At 48.6% G+C, this 21,411-nt stretch overlaps 1 protein-coding gene across 2 annotated transcripts in view; it reads left to right on the forward strand.

Annotated features, from left to right (window-relative positions):
* The first annotated feature begins 13,985 nt into the window (after positions 1 to 13,985).
* The window catches only part of IKBKE (inhibitor of nuclear factor kappa B kinase subunit epsilon), an 89,231-nt gene continuing 81,805 nt past the window's right edge, over positions 13,986 to 21,411 (forward strand). The window contains exon 1 of one of the 2 annotated variants that reach the window (XM_083173041.1): positions 13,986 to 14,116. The gene's annotated coding sequence lies outside the window, so the exon portion shown is untranslated. The remainder of the gene's footprint in view (positions 14,117 to 21,411) is intronic. The other variant, XM_083173042.1, reaches the window with a different exon arrangement.

Raw genomic sequence — 21,411 nt, forward strand, 5'->3', positions numbered from 1 at the left:
CCTCCCCCAGGCACTTTTAATGCATTTTTACCTTGGGGCCAGGGTCAGACAGGGACTCAGGGTGGCTGGCAGCTCCTCTCTCCATATGCAGCATGCAGCAGCAAGTTCCCATGACTGTGCTCCCGCTTCGCTGCTCTTCGGTTGTCACGCGCGGTGTGACATCATTACGTCACACCGCGGTTGGGGCTTTCTTTCCCGAGTCCTGGTGGCCGGCTTCTCATAGGAGGATGATGTGACTGCTCAGTGAGTGCGTAGGCCCTGGTGTTTAAAGTACACAGACCCACCTTGGCGACAAAAGTGAAGGATGTAGTTGTGCGCGCGCTGAAGGCGCGCTCCGGAAAAGGGGCGTGGTCACTCAAAAGGGGCATGTTCCTGAGTGTAGTGTACCACACCACATGGATTGTACCAAAATACACATAATGCCTCACGGATTGAGCCAAAATTCACATAATGCCACATGGATTGAGACGAAATTCACATAATGCCATATGGATTGAGCCAAAATTCACATAATGCCACTTGGATTGTGCCAAAATTAACATAATGCCACACGGATTGAACCAAAATTCATATAATGTTACATGGATTGTGCCAACATTCACATAATGCCACAAGAATAGAGCCAAAATTCACATAATGCCACAGAGATTAAATCAAAATCCACAATATGGGGGAAATTTAACAAAATGGATTCGTAGAAAAAAGGTGTATTCGTAGGGAGAAATACACCTTTTTTTTACAAATTTGTATTTTCGGGATTTTCTATCCCCAAAATACAACAATTCGTAGTTCTAGGGATGGAACATTCGTATTTGTATTTACAAATACGAATGTCTACACCATCGATAGGATACGACAGAAATCACCATTCAAAAGAATGGTGGTTCCTGATTTACTAAGCAGCCGTATAGAAAATACGGCTGCTTTTGTCCACGAAAATACGGCAGAAAAATAGAACATAATTTTCCTGTCGTATTCTCGTTTTAGCCTGCACGGATCAGTCAGATCCGTGCAGGCTGCGGTGTAAAAATAAATAAAATAAATAAAAAAACGGCGTGGGGTCCTCCCCACAGCCGAAACCAGCACCAGGCTGAAGGAGCCGGGGCCGGTAATTAAAAATCAGGGAACCCGACAAATAGGGGTTCCCTGATTTTTAACAACCAGCCCCAGGCTCCTGCTCTGGGGCTGGTTCCCAAAATACGGGGGCCAAAATGAGTAGGTGTCCCCCGTATTTTAAGAACCAGCCCCAGGCAAAACCAGCCAGCAGGGTAATGCCACAGCCAGGGGGAGACTTTTTATACAAGTCCCCCCGGCCAAAGCATTCATCCCTACCGACCAGTCAGCCTGGCCAGGGGCCCTGGGGGAGTGGGGACCCCCCCAATGAAGGGGTCCCCCCCTCCAGGACTTACCTGACCAGGCTGAAGCCTGGTACTGTCCCCGATGCCCCTGGGCAGTGGGCATCGGGCTGATTCAAGTGTAAAAAAAATTATTGTTTTTTACTGTGGCACTACAAGTGCCAGCAAGCCACCCCAGCAAGCTGGGACTTGGAGAACCACAAGTCCCAGCCTGCTGGGCATTAAAGGGCCCGCTGGCACTTGTAGTTCCACAGTTAAAAAAATAGTACACAAAACACACTGACACAAATTTTTAATAAAAGTTTAATACACACATCACACACACACACTGATACTTACCTATCTTGATCCCGTCGGTAGGACGCTGGCTCCGGTGTCGGCGGCTCCGGTGTCGGCGGCTCCGGGGTCGGCGTCCTGTCTGAAGAAATTCCATGGTGGACCTGTGGAAGGAAATCCTACTCACCAGGTCCTCCATGGATGGTCTTGTGTCTTCTGTCTTCTTTTCCAGGGCTTATTTCTTTATCTTCTTTCTTCTTTCTTTACGCTGCCGGGACTTTCAGAGCTTCAGAGATGTTTCCTCCTCGACGTCTGGACTAAGAATGAATTCTAGCCAATCAGGAGCCAGTAAAGTCGGCTCCTGATTGGCTAGAATTCATTCTTAGTCCAGACGTCGAGGAGGAAACATCTCTGAAGCTCTGAAAGTCCCGGCAGCGTAAAGAAAGAAGATAAAGAAATAAGCCCTGGAAAAGAAGACAGAAGACACAAGACCATCCATGGAGGACCTGGTGAGTAGGATTTCCTTCCACAGGTCCACCATGGATTTTCTTCAGACAGGACGCCGACACCGGAGCCGCCGACACCGGAGCCAGCGACCTACCGACGGGATCAAGATAGGTAAGTATCAGTGTGTGTGTGTGATGTGTGTATTAAACTTTTATTTAAAATTTGTGTCAGTGTGTTTTGTGTACTATTTTTTTTTAACTGTGGAACTACAAGTTCCAGCGGGCCCTTTAATGCCCAGCAGGCTGGGACTTGTGGTTCTCCAAGTCCCAGCTTGCTGGGGAGGCTTGCTGGCACTTGTAGTGCCACAGTAAAAAACAATAGTTTAATCTTTTTTTTACACTTGAATCAGCCGGATGCCCACCGCCCAGGGGCATCGGGGACAGTACCAGGTTTCAGCCTGGTCAGGTAAGTCCTGGAGGAAGGGGGACCCCTTCATTGGGGGGGTCCCCACTCCCCCAGGGCCCCTGGCCAGGCTGACTGGTCGGTAGGGATGAATGCTTTGGCCGGGGGGACTTGTATAAAAAGTCTCCCCCCGGCTGTGGCATTACCCTGCTGGCTGGTTTTGCCTGGGGCTGGTTCTTAAAATACGGGGGACCCCTACTCATTTTGTCCCCCGTATTTTGGGAACCAGCCCCAGAGCAGGAGCCTGGGGCTGGTTGTTAAAAATCAGGGAACCCCAATTTGTCGCGTTCCCTGATTTTTAATTACCGGCTCCAGGCTCTGTCAGCCTGGTGCTGGTTTCGGCTGTGGGGGGGACCCCACGCAGTTTTTTTTTAATATTTATTTATTTTTCTATTTTTTTTTTACACTCTGCAGCCTGCACGGATCTGACTGATCCGTGCAGACTGCTAGAAAAATTCGTATTAGCGGCCGTATATATGGCCAGCTAATATGAATGAATACGACATCGGAGGGTTACAAAGCAGTCGTATATGACTGCTTTGTAATTTCCCCTCCGGAACACGACTTTGCATACGACTGAAACAGTCGTATGCAGTCGTAGGGGAAACACCAATACGAAAAACTAGGTTTTTCATATTGGTAAATTTCCCCCTATGCTTCATAAACAGGGACATTGCGTGCCAAAGGCTCGCATTAAAAATTTATACCATAATGCCCATTACATGTTAAGCCACGCATCATAATGTCCATTATGTATTATGGCAAACACCATAATGCCTATTAAAAAATATGCTACATAAGTGCTGCTTACCTACATGCTCATTGCCAAGGGTTCCATGCTCCTTGCCAGGGGTTCCATACTCATTGCCAAGGGATCTATGCTCATTGCCAGTGGTTGCATGCTCGTTGACATGTGGGTTTACATGCTCATTGCCAAGGGGTAATACAGAAGTGACAGTCATTGATAGCCAGGCAGAGAGCGGGGGGCTGCCCGGCTGTATTCAGAGCACTGCAGGTCCCGGTTATTTAAAATAATACCCCTTTCACACCACAAAATGCAGGGATTTACCTGGGAATATTGTCCCAGGATCATGCAGGGACAGTCCCTTTTACACCAGCATAATCCCTGCATTTTCTGGTGTGAGGGAGAGAGAAAACCACCCCCTCCCCTCCCTTTAACTGGCTATATATCGTTTAACCGGATATATCTTTGGAACCAACTGACCCATTTACATGTGGGCTTCAAATGATTTTGGTCCTGTGAAACTGGGGTGCTTGGTTCCAGAGTAATCTAATCTGTCCTCAAAGAACATGAAAAGCCATGAAATTACATTTCAGAAATAAAAAACTATGTTTACCCACAATATCTCCGGAACCAATTGACCCATATGGACCTGCCTGGCCCAGCGATTTGGATTCGAATGAGATCAGCCACGAGTTTCTGTGATGCCACGGGGTGAAATGGCAGCTGTCTGAACCGGGTGGGGGTCAGAATTATCGGGTCCCATGTTATCCTATGGGGAAAACGTTCTAGATTTGTCTGGCGATATCTCCGGTTCCCGAGGGGATAGCGACACGGGGCTGGGTTCTCTGCTACAAAATATAAAAACAGGGGACAACTTAAAGAAACCTTTTTGAGTTTGAACATCATGAAATCTCCGTGAGGAAGGGTACGCCCACATTCCAAAGATACCTTGATATACTTAATATATGCACAACTTTGGTGAGTGAGGTACGCCATCATTTTTTGGCCCCTCACAGATCAAAATTATTTCCTGCACCATACAATTCTACACATGTGTTGTATTTTTCTTCTTTTTTGAGCACATTGGGGAAATTACCCTTCACATTAAAGAGAGGAAATATCACAAGAATCACCACCACGTGAAAAGATACCTTAATGAGTTTCGTACCAACTCTAAACGTGAGTTCGGTACGCATAATAAATTTTCACTTCACTGAAGAGCACTTATAACGTCTTATTATATGGACTTACGTTAAATAACCACACACACACGCTGAAATCAATCTTTATTTATTTTATTTTTTCTGTTCACGGACACTTACCTTGACGAAAAAATGGATATTGAGATTGAATCTCGTCACTACCATAGAAATATTATCAAGGAAGAAGATCCGAAAGAATCTTTGAGTATACTCTACGCATCACTGTTTAAAAGTTCCGAATCTTTTTGTGTTTCTGTATAGTTATAAAGTGTTGGTGACACTTTGGGAACTGTAATATTAGGGCTGCACTGCGCCATATAAGATCCTGTTACTTCCATTTCCACCTGTCGACCTAGACCAATGTCCACCTTCTGCCATGTCGACCTTGAAACCTGTCGACCTTCCAGCATTTACATACCTCCCAACTTTGCGAAATCAGCAGGCGGGACGTTGCTGCTGCGCGCCGTAGGCGTTTCGAAATTTGGGGGGCGTGACCTAATTCAGGGGCGTGGCCTATACTCGCTGCTCTCCCGGGAGGCCACGCCCCCATTTTGCCGCTATGGGGGCATGACCCAGAGGCTCTGTGAGCCTCTAGCCATGCCCCCAGCCCCCTGGCTACGGGAATAGACACTGTGCGCATGTGCACAGCGTTTATTCCCCGCTGCTTAGCAGCTGACAGGGGGGACTCCCAACAGCCCCCCCACACCGCAGGACACTGCCGCCCGCGGGTGGGACAGCAGGACAGGCCCTGATAATCGGGACTGTCCCGCTAAAATCGGGACTGTTGGGAGGTATGCATTTAGGTTAAAAATTAGATGTGCAGTTTCTGCATACATGTCATTGGACTTCCTTGTCAAGCAGCTGCAAAAGAAGCACAAAAGGGAAAAAAATCACATGGACTTTTACTTTAAAATCAAAATATAAAGCATGTTCAATCCTCCTCATTATTATGGTAATGCTGTCTTTCGTTACATTAGGAAACCTACAGCAAACATAGGGTTAAGCAGCTTTAGTCACATGACTTCAACAGGGCTGAGATATTGCAGTGGGAATTTCCCCAGGATATGCTGTTCACATATTCTGCAGGTTTTAAGCAATAGTAGATTTTAAGTTTGTACCTCCCTGTTCTCAGCTGTAGTGCAGTAAGGGGAAGTACAGTATGATGGACTAAACACTTCCTTCACAGATAACACCAGGAAATTCCTGATACAGTAAGGTAAATTGGGTTTATAATAATGCTATATTAGAATTATGACCGTGTCATGTTAATATATCAGAAATCAATTAACATTGTTTCATTTTCTTGCCGGCTGATAATATATCTTAATTACCAGAGTCTGTCACCGTTTTTTTTACATATTTTATCAATTTAACAAAAAACATCAACTTTAATACCAAAAATGAAATCATTGTGTGAATATCACTAGGAAAAGCATTGGAGTGTGGTATTGGAGATGCTGCTTTGTATTGTACAGCTGATATCCATGGTGTTAGGATGGGCTAACAGACAAAGGCCCTGATTCTGGTTGGCTCGGTAAGCTAGGAAGATCACAGCTTACCAAGCGCCAGAGACGCCAGCCATCCAAACGCCCGCCGCCGCCGATTCCACTCTTCAACATGCGAGGGGAGGTGTAACGAAGGCACATCCCCTCACATGTCTCCATTGCAGGAGATATCATTCCATGGTTGCCGGGATGAAGACGGGACGGGCAGCTGACATCCTGTAACATCATGGAGATGCCCATAAAACACTGGGCGTTCCCATGGGCGATTCCGGTCTTATGAATGGCTCAGCGAATATGCAAGTCACCAAAGCCATTTTCAAAGGGTAGCTGCACATGCGCATAAAAGACCATGTGCATGTACAGACCCCAATACAACGGGACGGGGCCGGAATCACATTATTGCAAGTAGATCAGAATCTTATCCATGTCTGGTCGACTACATATAGCCGGCATGGTAGAAAAGTCGACTCAAGTAATAAGTTGAGGTGGCAATGATCGACACACGAAAAGATCAACATGTACTTTTCACAATTTCTTAAATTTTCGTGACTTTTTATATCTTTGTCATCCGCGTGGCCCCTGTCCTAAAGCTTGCCAGCCATTCTAGGGGACGTGGTACACTCATTGGGGGTCCACATGCTCAGGTGTCAACACTGATTCCAAAAAAAAAGCGAAAAACTCATGGCAAACTTTTAATGTGTTGACTTTTTCCTTTTGTTGACTTTTTTCAGTGTTGATATTGTGCATGTCGACCTAGACATTGTCAACCTGTTATACCACATCCAATATGCTGGCTAGTGGTGATGTTCCAATACAGGCCTTTTCTTTACTGTGGATACCACACCTCCTGTGATGTTGTCAGACTGCATGTAGGTGCGTACCCTTTACCTGGTGTTCCTGTTCTCCTTTCGGCACTGCTAGGCTGCGACCTGCCTGCTTCACTCACCTGCAATTCAGAGGGCGGAGGGACAAGGGGACCCTGGGAAGACAATACGGTACTTGTGTAGTTTCACGGCGCCAGCATGGCGCCGTGCGTCAGAGTCCCCTTGCGGGGCTCGCTTCGCTCGCCCACGCTGCGGGCTCAGTGGCTCGCTACGCTCGCCACGCTATCTAAAATCAACTCCATGACAACGTGGATAGTGGAGGTATGAACTATCCACGTTGGCATGGAGTTAAGTTACTTTATTTTAGATAGTTTGGTAAGCATACCCAACCCAGAAGTAGCACGGCGCCATGCTGGCGCCGTGAAACTACACAAGAACCGACAATACCCCAAAACAACCACACAGAATGGTCACCACACGTGAGGACGGTGATCAACATAATTTATTTAGCTGTAACACCTGCGGGCTGCAATTCGCACGGTATACTGCGTCACCAATATCACTATGCAATTAGGACTACAGGGCAAACAATTCCAACCATCAATCAAAGGAATTGTAATAACATTTAAATGAATGACAGTAGTATGCAGCAGATTATACCTTGCATCAATAACCATAAGTGTCCAGATACAAAAGAATAAGTCCCTGAACTGCGCAGTTCTGCTATAGCACAAGGTACCTGTTTGGGCCTAGGTGCACCGTAATTGAAGTAGCAACTGCTAAAGAGATTTGTAATCCAAGGCAATGGTATTCTGAACTTTGGCACTATGTCCACACTTAATGTAACTATTGTAAAGCGCAACGGAATCTGCTGCTCTATATAAGAAACTGTAAATAAATAAATAACTCCCTGAAAAGGGACTTTGCTAAAGAAAAGGCCTGGGTCCAGGGCCTGGCTAGTCAAAGGCACTTTACTGAGGGGATTTTATGTCCTGTCCAAGACAATGAATGATGGGAGTAAAGGCAGTCACTCAGGATGTGGATTGCACCTCACTCTAAGATGGCGCTGGTGCTGGGCTGTGTCAGTAGGATTTGTAGGTGAGGTAAAATGGAGGACAGTGTCAGCGTGGGGTGGTAGTATGGTACCTGCACATCGGGTGCTGTTGCTGACTCATGTCAGTCACGTCTCCCTGCTGGCTGGACTGCCTACTGTCAATCACCGCACCTTCCTGCACTTCCGCGGCCGGGGTTCTGTCTCAGCGTGTCTGCGATGAGGTAACGCTGCATCGTGGTACCCCGCTGACGGAGCTGGCAGGTCTCTCTCTCCCGGTCGGCTCTCTGCTCTGTCTGTGCTGCCTCTCTCCAGTACGCCTTGCGCAGCCACTGCTCCGGTCCTCCCTCTCCTCTCCAGCAGCTTTGCTGGGGGTCTCTCTCTGCAGTGCCCTGCGCACTGCTTACTTCTCACTCTCCCTGGGTGCACACTGCAGACTGCCTTCCTGGCTCCTCTCACTGCACACTAAGGTGACCAACTCATCCCTTTAATCAGGGACACATATTAATTACACAGGTTCTGTGGCTGGCTTTCACCTGGTTTTAAACTGCCACACCTCAAGACTCAATTTCACCTGGTTTTAAACTGCCACAGAACCTGTGTAATTAATATGTGTCACGGATTAAAGGGACGAGTTGGTCACCCTACTGCACACAGCACACTTGTTACACTTAAATCTGCCCAGCAACAGGCAGGTCTACTACTTCCTGCTTATCCCAGAACCTTGCTGGGTCCTAAAGTCCCTCCTGTTCTCCTTGCTGCTGCAGGGTGGTTGCCTAGCAACCCCCTGAAATCCTGTGTATTTTTAGGCAGCCCAGGCCACCAATGATTCTGTGGCACAAAAAGGTGGTACCCCAATTCTGGGATGCCACACTCCCAACATGACCCTCTCCAGGAGGGACCGAATACTCTGTTCCTGAATCCTGGACTTCTCTGGTAATGTGTGATTACCATCACCTGTGGTGAAACACCGTTCTGATCAATTAATCTGTTTAAAACAGGTGTTGGCAATCATATAGTAAGAGGCACGTCCAGGAACAGAGCATTGTGTCCCTTCTGGAGAGAGTCATGTTGGGAGGTATGGGATCTATATCGGTTGATATATGCACTTCATCTATCGCAATGTGGGCATTACTCAGACCCCATTGTAGAAATGCGGAAATCACTATTTGGCACTGGCGCAGCATGCTTAAGACCTGAAACTGCGATCACAGAAGATCACAGTTTCAGTGCTGGTCTGAGGCAGGATTGAAGGGCTGGAACACAGCATTTTGTGGGAGCGGTCTGGACAATGAAGGTATATCTGGACCACTCGGGGGGGGCGCAGAAACTGTATGATGGCCTTCCCCAATACAGACTCTCACCACTACAATCCATCATATATGCAGCTGTGAGGTTAACCTTCCTTGCCAGAAGTTCATCGTCTGCAAAGCAGTCCCTTCATTTGTTTCCAGTATTCTACAGTCAATACAAAATACTTGTGGTTACACACAAGGCCATAAACCAAACTACATCCAACCACAAAATATCTCCCAACTAGACCTCTTCGGTCCTCACAAATCTACGTCTCTCATCCACAGAGGCGTAGCTAGGGTGGAGCCGGTGGAGCACACGCTCCGGGCGCAGAGATGTCACCTGGCGCCGAAGCTGTGCATTCTGCCACCGGCTCCCCCGCCATGCTCGCCGGCTCCCCCGCCCAGACACTTTATTTCTTGCTGCGCCGAGTTCCCGGCGCAGGAACACAGGGCGACCCCCGCCACCACTTCCGACCCCGGGGCACAGGACATACTCCTTGTGCGCCGGGTTCCGGGATCCCCACACACACTCCATTGTTACTTCCGTCCCCGGGCACAGGACACTTGCTGGCGCGTCACACAGGAGACTTTCATATACAGAAGCGCAGCAGTGGCCAGGGATGCTTTTACAGAGCCGCCGCTTGCAGCCACTCCTCAGTGCAGGGAGGACATCCCCACAGCTGTGCCTGCACTGCCTGTGTTAAAGCCGGCACCCTGAAGCTACAGTCCCGTCCCTCCATCCTTACCAGCAGTTCATGCCTGCTCACACTGACAGCCTGAAACTCCGGAGGAGTCCGTCCTCACAGGCTGTAAAAAAAACTGTTACCTGCTAGTGTGTTTCTCCCTCTTCATGCTGCTGCTGTACACATGGAAAGGAATGTGTCGGGAGCAGACACTTAACCATACATCCCAACTTTGCCAGTTCAGGAGGCGGGACGTTAGGCCACCCCCCCCCCCCCCCCGAAATGTTCCAATACAGGCCTTTTCTTTACTGTGGATACAACGCCTCCTGTGATGTTGTCAGACTACGTGTAGGTGCGTACCCTTTACCTGGTGTTCCTGTTCTCCTTTCGGCACTGCTAGGTTGCGACCTGCCTGCTTCACTCGCCTGCAATTCAGAGGGCGGAGGGACAAGGGGACCCTGGGAAGACAATACGGTACTTGTGTAGTTTTCACGGCGTCAGAGTCCCCTTGCGTGGCCTAATTTGGGGGCGTGGCATATAATTGCGACTCTCTCGCGAGGCCACGCCCCCATTTTGCCGCTATGGGGGCATGACCCAGAGGCTCTGTGAGCCTCTAGCCATGCCCCCAGCCCCCTGGATGCAGCGTTTATTCCCCGCTGCTTAGCAGCTGACAGGGGGGACTCCCAACAGCCCCCCCTCACCGCGGGACACTGCCGCCCGCGGGTGGGACAGCCGGACAGGCCCTGATAATCGGGACTGTCCCGCTAAAATCGGGACTGTTGGGAGGCATGCTTAACTGTTTGCATCCCTTCTTTTAACAGTAAGTGCTACTAAATTGTCATGTTGTCATGTTAAAAGTGTGTGCCTTTGTTTACCAGAGCTAATTATTGTGTTTCCAACGCCAATATTGAGTACTGGTGTGATTTTTTATTATGATATATATATATATATATATATATATATATATATATATATATATATATATATATAGGAGATCCAGGTGAACCGGCACTCCCGTTGCACTGGAAGCTTTCACCGGTGCCCCACAGCTTCAGGTAAATATGTTCACAAGGTAAGTAGGTGCGGAACCAGTGGCGGATTCAGGGGGGGGCACCCGGGCACATGCCCTCCCTGTCATTTATTTTGTAGCTGAGGACCAGGGCTTTCCAACGAGTCCAGCCCCGTGTCTCTAGCCCCCCGGGAACCGGAGATATCGCCTGGCAAACCTGTAACGTTTTTTCCCCATAGGATAATATGGGACCCGTCAATTCCGACCCCCACCCGGTTCCAACGGCTGCCAGTTCCCGCCCTGGCATCACAGAAGCTTGTGTTTGATTTCATTCAATTCCAAATCGCTGGGCCTTCAATATGATATCAGGCTGGTCCAAATCGGTCAATCGGTTCCAGAGATATTGCGTGTAAACCAATTTTTTTATTTTTGAAATGTAATTTTATAGCTGTTCATGTTCTTTGAGGGCAGATTACTCTGGAACCAAACGTTCCAGTTTCACTTAACCAAAATCATTCAAAGCCCGATCAAAAGTTCTTCAATATAATACTTGTCTCATGTAAATGGGTCAGTTGGTTCCGAAGATATAGCCGGTTAAATGAGATAACTGGTTAAAGGGGGGAGGGGTGGTTTTCTCTCCCCCTCACACCAGAAAATGCAGGGACTAGGCTGGTGTAAAAGGGGCCAACCTGGGAATGCATTTTCTGGTGTGAAAGGGGTATTATTTCAAATAGCCGGGACCTGCAGTGCTCTGAATACAGCCAGGCTCTGCCACTGTCAGTGGCTATCACTTCTGCCTGGCGGCGGCTGTCCCCCATTTTCCACAAGCATGTATTCCCCCTTGGCAATGAGCATGTAATCCCACATGGCAACGAGCATGGAACCTCTGGCAATGAGCATGTAGAGAAGCAGCACTTATGTAGCATGTAACTTAACGTGTAATGGACATTATGGTGTAAATGTTTAATGCGAGCCTTTGGTGGACAATGTCCCTGTTTATGAAGTGTATTGTGAATTTTGGCTTTATCTGTGTGGCATTATGTGAATTCTGGCTCAATCCATGTGGCATTATGTGAATTTTGTCTCAATCCATATGGCATTATGTGAATTTTGGCTCAATCCATGTGGCATTATGTGAATTTTGGCTCAATCCATGTGGCATTATGTGAATTTTTTCCCAATCCGTGTGGCATTATGTGAATGTTGGCTCAATCCGTGTGGCATTATGTGAATTTTTGCTCAATCCATGTGGCATTATGTGAATTTTGGCTCAATCCGTATGGCATTTTATGCATTTGGCTCAATCCGTGTGGCATTATGTGAATTTTGACACAATCCATTTGGCATTATGTGAATTTTGGCTCAATCCCTGTGTGTTATTATGTAAATTTTGGCTCAATCCATGTTGCATTATGTGAATTTTGACACAATCCATGTGGCATTATTTGAATTTTGTCTCAATCCATTTGGCATCATGTGTAAGGGGCAAGTATAATGGGGTCTAGTATTTTGTTGCATAATGTGTAGAAGTTGTATATGGTGTTGACACGCCCCCTGTTGAGTGGCCACACACCCTTTTCCGGAGCGCGCCTTTGGCGCGCGCACAACTACATCCTTCACTTTTGTCGCCATGGTGGGCCTGCGTACTTTAAATGCCAGGGCCTATTTTTAATTCCATTCCCACCCTCTCCTGCCGCTCTCTTAGAATGTACACTGGCACCACTAACACCGCCCCTCCCCCACCCAAACCCTTTTTTATCATGGTGCCCCCCCTGTCATTTTATCCTGGATCCGCCCCTGTGCGGAACTCAGCTTTCTCATCCAAATAAAGAAATGACGACAGGACCAAGTCGACGTGTCGTGTCAACGTTTCAGTGCTTTTATTTGTGCACTATCATCAGGATACCCATTCAGGTCAATTACCCATTGACTGACAGTAAAAAAACACAGACGCGTTCTAAATACCAACATTCATTATACCGTTATTTTGCAGACATGGAAACCATTTAAGTGTACCACGTCCCCATGCATGGCTTGCTGCACTCGCCGTGTTCTGGGCACCTTACTCATGTTGACCATGTCTATGTCGACATTAAACAGTCGACCTAGACATTGTCTACACAGTGACCACATACATATGCCCCATAATGCATAGCTGCCTACTCTCCTGCATTCTGCAGGAGACTCCCTGAAATAGCAGCAATCTCCCTCTCTCCCTCATTAGTCTAACAATCTCCCTCATTTCCCCTAGCCCACTTTACGCTGTTACATTTTTTGGGGGGAAAAAGGAATGAGAGACAGATACAGTTACATCGAATCATCAGCACGGGTGATGTCATCAAGCCCCGCCCCCATGACGGGATGAAGCCTCAGTTTGCGGGTCCGTGGGTGGGGGGAGGGGCTAAAAATGACGCGAAATGCTGCGAATTGCGTCATTTTGCCCCGCCCCCTCCCCGCGGACCAGCGAAAGTCATAGTTTTTAGACCGCGGGGAGAGGGGGAGCCGGGGCTGTAGGGAAATGCGGGAGACTTGCCCCCCTTCCCGGGGGACCGGGAGGGGGAGCCGATTTGCGGGACCCTCCCGGCCATTCCGGGAGGGTAGGCAAGTATGCAGTATAGTATATCTTACTAACTGCTTTGGGGCTCATCTACATTTGGATATAAGTCATTTTAAAAGATTCCTCTCAGATGTAGCAGTACACACCCACGCATCTAGGTGCCACGTTCACAATCTCTTTTCACAATCTCTTCATATATGGAACTAGATACACCCTTTTGGGTGAAGCAGAACACGCCCCCTCAATGTGGTGCTTTGCAAAATTCTACTAACAACTATAATCTCCCTAAAACTAGTTTTCAAAAGTAGGCAAGTATGCCATAATGCCATCTAGCTATTAAAAAACTTTGGGGGCACTGAAACAGAAATGTGCAGGAACAAATGTGAAGGCAGAAAAAAACAAATATACAAAATAAGATATCTCTATATTTAAGGCTTTCTTCATTGAAAATGTTTGCTAAAGAGTGGTGAGTGAATTTACTAAAATGCTCAGTGTACTATCACCTCTGTGATATACTGTAAATATATGCTCTGCCCCTTTAAAAGGCTTGTCCCTGGTCACAAAAGAAGGAAACAAGGAAGTAGATGTATGAGTGTGTGTAAAGTGTCAGAGCCGGGGACAGAGAGAGGGGAAGAGACCCAGAGTGTATGGGGTTCTCTATATACACTACTTGTGTATATTATTCTACGTCTGCAAGATCAACAGGTCAGTATTGTTCAGTGCCATTTATCTTCTGTATATGTACCTGTTTGTGTATCAGTGTGTGACTATGTCGGGCATACGTTTATTTCTAGTTTGTGATATACATAAATGGAATGGTATTTTTATCTGCGTGATCTAGTATTTATAGTAATTACATTGCACTTTATGCATCTGGGGGTTTGTCATGTGTTGGATTTGTGCAGCATTAAGCCATGGTTGTTTTTGTACTATAAAGTCGATGCAGATTTATCTTGCAGATTTATTGGTATATCTGGCTATATGCACAGGATCCCTGGCTGCAGGGTTGACATCACAATTGGATGGGCAAATTTAAATACCTGCCCAGCTGTCTGCACAGAGCCATTGGGGGAAATTTACTAAGAATACAAATACGAAAAATCATATTCATATTCTTAATACGAATGCTTATGACTGTATTTCGTATTCGTGCTTAATTTGTATTCCGGAGGAAAATTTACTAGTCAGTTGTATTTGACTGATTCGTATTTTCCCATGGCGTATGGATTCGGATTTTTTCCGATACGAATTTGTATTTTAAATACAAATTCGGATTTTAAAATACAAAGTCGTATTGGTAGCCTGCACTGATCAGTCCAATCCGTGCAGGCTGCAGTGTAAAAAAAAAGAAGAAAAGATTAGTAAATAATAAAAAAAAAACGTCTGTCCCCGATGCCCACCACACAGGGGTTGATTGTGGTGTAAACAAATAGCTTGTACTTCCACAGTAATACAAATAGTAAAATAAACACACTGATACCAGAGCAATAAAACTTTATTCCATTCATAACCCACACATACTGATACTTACCTATCTTGAGCCCGTAGGCAGAGCCGGATTAAGGGGGGGGGGGGGGGGGGCAGGGGGCCAGTACCCCTGGGCCCCCTGCCACAGGTGAGATCTGCAAGTTGCAGCATATGGGCCCTTATTCTGCTCTAAGCGGTAACGGCCGCATGCGGCCGTTCCGCCGATGTTTTCGCTCTGCGCATGTGCAGAGGGCACTCTGCGCATGTGCAGGCGAAATCGCCGCACAATTTTTTTTAACGCCGCAAAGGGGGTGGATAGGGGCGTGAGGGGCTACTTAGCCTCATTTCCCTATGCATACGCCCCGCGTTTCATGGGCGTTCCCATGCAAACGCGGGGCGTACGCATGGTAATGAGGCTGTGACGCATGTGTTGGGGGCGGGCATCTGACATCGCCGGATGTCAGCTGCCCGCCCCCATACATGCTTTTACACGGACAAGTGTCCGTGAGGTCTATGGGTGCGGGCGCTGGTGGAGCGTGCGGCCCTGCCTTCGATGGTCGGTGACCATCGAATGCAGGGGGCTGCTCCAAGATGGTGGAGGCGTATCCCCCGCCATTTTCATGCGGACCGCCACATGTCCGCGTACGGACGGCCGTGGCGATCCGTATTGAAGGCGGGGATTCGCCTGCACGGTCGGAGCCGCATATGCGGCTCCGGCCGCACCAACCAGAATAAGGGCCATGGTGCTCCATGCACTCATTGACGGCTGAGCCGCTGGCGCCCCGAGTGACGACTAAGTATGGGCAGATTACAGCTCACTGACTGGAGCGTGCAGGCTGTGCAGGATGCAGGATCCAGCCGGCAGTGCAAGCATGTGGACTGACTGAAGCTGCAGAGTCTCCTCTGCTGGTTGCAACTGCAAATGTATTAGATTTTTAGGCAGTCACTTGGGTTGTATGTATGTATGTATGTATGTATGTAAGTATGTATGTATGTATGTATGTGTATATATAAGACTGACCCGGCACTCTTGTCTTAATTAATTGCCTGGACTGCTCCGGTGCCTTCTTTGTTCTTTGAACCCAAGGGTCCCGTATAGAGGAAGGAAAAGCTGCACTCGTCAGACTTCAAAAAGAATCACAACTTTATTTCCTTTCCAACATGTTTTTCGGGAGGTTCCCCCAGGTAAAATTTGTCCATTGTGTGAAACAGATGCTATCTGTGAGACTGCAGTGGCTTCACTGGGACTGGCAGTGACTTCCTACTGGAAGTCTGAGCTGCCAGTCACCTAAGGCAGTCTCATTGGGAGGTGTTCCCTCCTCACGGGATGCCTCTAAGGGCTGCTGCGGCGGCAGCCCATAGAATGGGTTCTGTACATGCATCTGTGGGCTGCTTCAGTCCCACGACTGCGACAGTGGTCGGGACCGGCAGGCAGCGGTGGGGATCAGTGGGCATCAGCAGAGGGGACCAGCAGCGGAGGAGGTGGGTAGAATCACGGCAGCCCTCCTCCTCCACAGAGGTAAGAGCCGCCACTGCAGACAAGTCTATTGCTGCTTCGATCTACAAGATCGAAAGCAGTGCAATGCTGCTCAATGCAGCTTTACCCCCTTTCTTCCCCTGCCACAGCCCTGTCGCTGTCCCTCCCTCCCTCCTGGCCGAAGCCGGCAACCCGCCGTGTCCTGGCGGCTGTTGATATCGAAACGGTATCGCCGGCCGCCAGGTCGGCCGTGTGTACACCCCATAAGATCTATTTTCGCATTCGGGGCGAGATGTGTTAAACTGAAAATGCAGTAAAACCCAGGTTTTACTGCATTTTCCTATGTATTAAAACCCAGCCGCACAGATACCGCATTGTAGGGTATCGCCACCTTTGTGTGGTGATACCCTATAGAAGCCTATGGGCTTCTTTTTGCTGCCTCCGATGCAACCCCGCCGCCTCGCCAACCCCCCTCTCCCCCTCCCTTGGGCTTACCTACCTGAAAGGTCCTCCTGGTACCCGGATGGTAAACCCCTCATCCCCCTAGCAAGGCAGCCGGACGTCCTTCCGGCTGCAGGGAGAGGAGGAGGCGCTGGGGATAGCCTGCTTAGCTGTCCCCGGCGTGAGGGGAGAAGCACGCGGCAGGGAGATGACGGAGACCCCCGCACACCACAGTATAGGCATCGTGGGGGGCCTCCATCACCGCACAGCGATGCCAGCTGCATATGTTAGTACATAGGTGCTGGCATCGCGGCGGGCGGCGATGTATTTTAATACATCCCGCCCTAGATCTTTGCTATAGGTGAATTGGATCCAGTCTTCAAATTAATGAGAAATTCTAAAATTCTATTATTTTTCTCTTGACTCATCCCCTGTGCTGCAGCATTTCAGTCACAATAGTTATGAAATATGAGTCTTTGGAGGCAGATTTGTGATGCATGCAGGGATGCATTTATTTTACAGATGCCTCTTCCAACATTACCATATTAGTTGTACAGTACTACACAGCTGCTTCCCTATGGCTGTGCAATAATGTGCATCACTGTATAAGGCCCTCAGGGTCACATCTCTTTTAGGTACACACGGTAGCTAAGAGTCTCTGGAGGCTTCACAATATATATATATGATATATCACATGTGGCACTTTTGCATGCAGTATATAGCATGCAATCCCATTCCTCACTGCAGGAGGCTGTCCAAGATGGAGGTTGGACGTACAGGCAGGTCCAATCTCCGGCTGCGATCTGATGCGTGAGGGACTGTGGGTCGGATCTAATGTAAAATGCATGCTATTTGGCCACTTTTTACCAGATTTTTCAGCCCAATCCTTCTGAATGCCAGTTCCATTTTTGCATGAGATGTCACTATGGGCAACCAATCAGAATCTGTGTCTTATTTATTTAGCACCTTCTAGAAGATAATAGCTGGTATCTGATTGGTTGCCCATAGAAACATCCCATCTGAAATAGAACACCCATCTTAGTATAAAAAAAAAAACTCCCCCCCCCCCCCCCCAGTGTTTTATGGGTGTCCCCATAAAAACACTGGGTGTTCCCCTGAGGGCCGATGCCTGCTCGGGGTGGGCGGCTGATGTCACATGATGTCAGTACCCGCCCTGAATTCGATGGATTCGATGGATGCGTGTTGCTCCACAGGGGGAGGGGGGCCAGCGGGCAGTGGTGGGAGAATGATGCGTCGCTCCACAGGGTAGGGGGGGGGGAGAGAGAGAGGGACTGGAGCTGCGTCCTTCACCACAGGGGAGATGCTCACCTGATCCGGGGGAGGTGGGGGCTGCTCCGAGTGGCCGTCCTCCAGTTTTACATACATTTATCACAGTCAGTTGCTAAATAGGGGTCCCTTACAAACTATTATAGTTTGGCTTAATTTGTGTAACAAATTTGTCTACAACAATTTTGCAAGGAATTAAAATAAACAAACCTGTCAGCGCCTTAATTGCGTGAAATATGGTTTGTATTATATAGAGGATTCCCAGCATTGCTATATTAGTTAGAGGTGATATATGTAACATTAAAAGGCCATCTGATTGTGAATCGGGTGTGCAGGTGGATGTGGGGGTGCTGCTGTGGGTGGTGGAGTGGCGTATGCGGTGGTGTTGTTATTGGGTGTGGCGGTGGTGTGGGTGGGTGAGGGAGGTTGATTGGAGGTGGTGTGGGTGGGGGAGTGAAGGTCCTGGGATACTGTGGGTGGTGGAGTTGGAGGTGCGGGGGTGTTACGAGCGGGTGGGGTGTTACGGTAGGGGAGTGGCGGGCAGCATTGGGTTGTGGAGGGGCGTGTGCACCGTAGTTGGTGACTCCGCGTCCTTGGCCTGTGGGCACCTTTGTTGCGTGAAGTGTGGTTTGTGTTATATGGAGGATTGGCAGCATTACTGCTTTGGTTGGAGGTGATGCATTTTACATTCGAAGGGTGTGTGATTGTGAGGGGTTTGTGGCTTCTTTCGTTGGTGTGAATAGTGCTTGGAGAGTGGGGTGTACAGAATGGAGTTGTGAAGGAGGCATTAAAGGACATGTTTGGTATTTGAGAAACTATGTTGTGGACAGCGGGGTCTGCGGGGTGGGAGGATGCAGGGTGAGATGTGCAGAGTTGTGTTGGTTGGGGGAGGGGCGGGTGTGCTGTGGGTGCGGGAGGGGTGGGTGTGGTGTTTCCTTAGGTGGATGTGGGGGTGCTGCTGTGGGTGGTGGAGCGGCGTGTGCGGTGGTGTCGTTGTTGGGTGTGGCGGTGGTGTGAAAAGAAAGAAGTAGTCGACTGCGCTACACAAGAAAAATTTAAACAATAATAATAATGATGCTTTAGATTGGTCAGGTGTATGGTGAAAAAGGTATAAACAATTTATTAAAATTTGGACATCAATTAAAATTGAAACAATAAAAACAAAAATGACACTGATGTTATAGTCACCCTTCGATCGGTCAGAGAGTCCGGTCCATTAGTAATTCTGCAATTGTAATCCGTTTAGAAAATTGGATGGGTATGGATCGATGGTATGCACTGGTGGGGAGCACTGGAACCTCTGCTATCTGTGCCGGGCTGTCTTTAGGGGGTGGCGTGCCTCCAGATTTAATGGGCCTCGGATGGATGCTGGGACCAGAGTGCCTCTCCCACCGATGGTGCAGGGGTTATCTGTGTAAGGCAGCAGTCCCACTGGAAAATGATAAACTCCTTGCTGGAGAGGCGTTTCGCCGCCCTTGAAAAAGCTGCTGAGGGCGGCAAAACGCGTAGGTGCACTCAAGTGACCCCCACCACCCTTCAGATTCGGCATTCACGGTCCCTGCATTTGATTTTGGATTCCTCACCTCTCCAGCAAGGAGTTTATCATTTTCCAGTGGGACTGCTGCCTTACACAGATAACCCCTGCACCATCGGTGGGAGAGGCACTCTGGTCCCAGCATCCATCCGAGGCCCATTAAATCTGGAGGCACGCCACCCCCTAAAGACAGCCCGGCACAGATAGCAGAGGTTCCAGTGCTCCCCACCAGTGCATACCATCGATCCATACCCATCCAATTTCCTAAACGGATTACAATTGCAGAATTACTAATGGACCGGACTCTCTGACCGATCGAAGGGTGACTATAACATCAGTGTCATTTTTGTTTTTATTGTTTCAATTTTAATTGATGTCCAAATTTTAATAAATTGTTTATACCTTTTTCACCATACACCTGACCAATCTAAAGCATCATTATTATTATTGTTTACATTTTTCTTGTGTAGCGCAGTCGACTACTTCTTTCTTTTTTTGCCATAGTATTGGGGCTGACTCCCCCTTTGTTTAGACTGCTGCTTAATTAGCCAAACGTACCCATACACCAGCGCCTTTTTGTGGATATTTTTATCCCCTTTTTTCGTGGCAGTGGTGTGGGTGGGTGAGGGAAGTTGATTGGGGGTGGTGTGGGTGGGGAAGTGGTAGGTGCTGGGATGCTGTGGGTGGAGGAGTTGCGTGTGCGAGGGTGCTGTGTGCAGGTGGTGTGGGTTGGTGGGATGTTGTGGGGGGGAGTGGTGGGTGGGGGGCAGGGGGTGGTGTTGGGGATGGCACAGCTGTATGCGTGGGGGGTGGCATTGGTGCGTGGCAGGTGTGCACATGCTGTGGGCTATGGTGTGTACGGACTTTATAATGCAGAGACATGTTAAAGAGATGGGTAGGTGCACGCTGTATGTGTTAGACATGTACTGAAGGAATGGATGGGTGTGTACAGACACACTGTAGTCACGGGCGGGTGTATAGATTGTGCACATGTCGGTATACAGGTGTATATGTATGGTGGACACACGGGGAGACTGGAAGTCATGCTGTGACCGTGAGACGCTGGCGGGATGTGTGGAGGTGCAGGGACACAAAACTGGTGTGTGTGGCAGGCAGACGCAGGTCATTGCCAGCTGTGATGCCACAGTGCTCCTGTGTGCACCCGGCCCCGCCGCTGTGTGACTGAGGGGCTGAACCCACACTCATGACTTTCAGTGTGGCACACAGCGTGCGGCTGTGTTATCTTTCTGGCGGCTGGGAGTGGGACATCGGCTGAACTGGGGGAGTGGCAGCAGCTGCCGTGGTCTGCTGGAGCCGTGACCAGCCGGGGAGGGGTGGAGGACAATCGTCCAGTCGCTGCATGCCGGGCGTGGTTGTAGACAGAGTGAGTCGGGATTGTGTGTTGCCGTGGTGCTGTGTGCAGGTTCCCCGAGCTGAGAATTTGTGATTCCGACGGCGTCTGTCTGCTGGTCCGGGCGGGAGAGATGGTGAGGACAGATGGTATTGTGTGCCTGCCAGTGGCCTGGTCGCCGCCATTGTGGTGGTGGTGTCTGTGCACATAGTGTCATAGCCTATTAGCGCACACTCTATGACTCCGTCCAGCGTCATACACACAGTCACAGATTGACAGATCTGGCTAAATATATGAGATAATAGTCAGGAAAAGGTTAAACTTAATAATATATAAATATACAAACATAATAGAACCAGTACTGCACTTTCTAAGCTTACAATCTCCTACTTCATGGTACGGCTCCTATCTCTTCCTCCTGCCAGCTGCACTCTTATGATGTT

Source organism: Crinia signifera, chromosome 2 (assembly GCF_055691185.1).
Source record: "Crinia signifera chromosome 2, ASM5569118v1, whole genome shotgun sequence".
In the NCBI taxonomy this organism is placed as follows: Eukaryota; Metazoa; Chordata; class Amphibia; order Anura; family Myobatrachidae; genus Crinia; species Crinia signifera.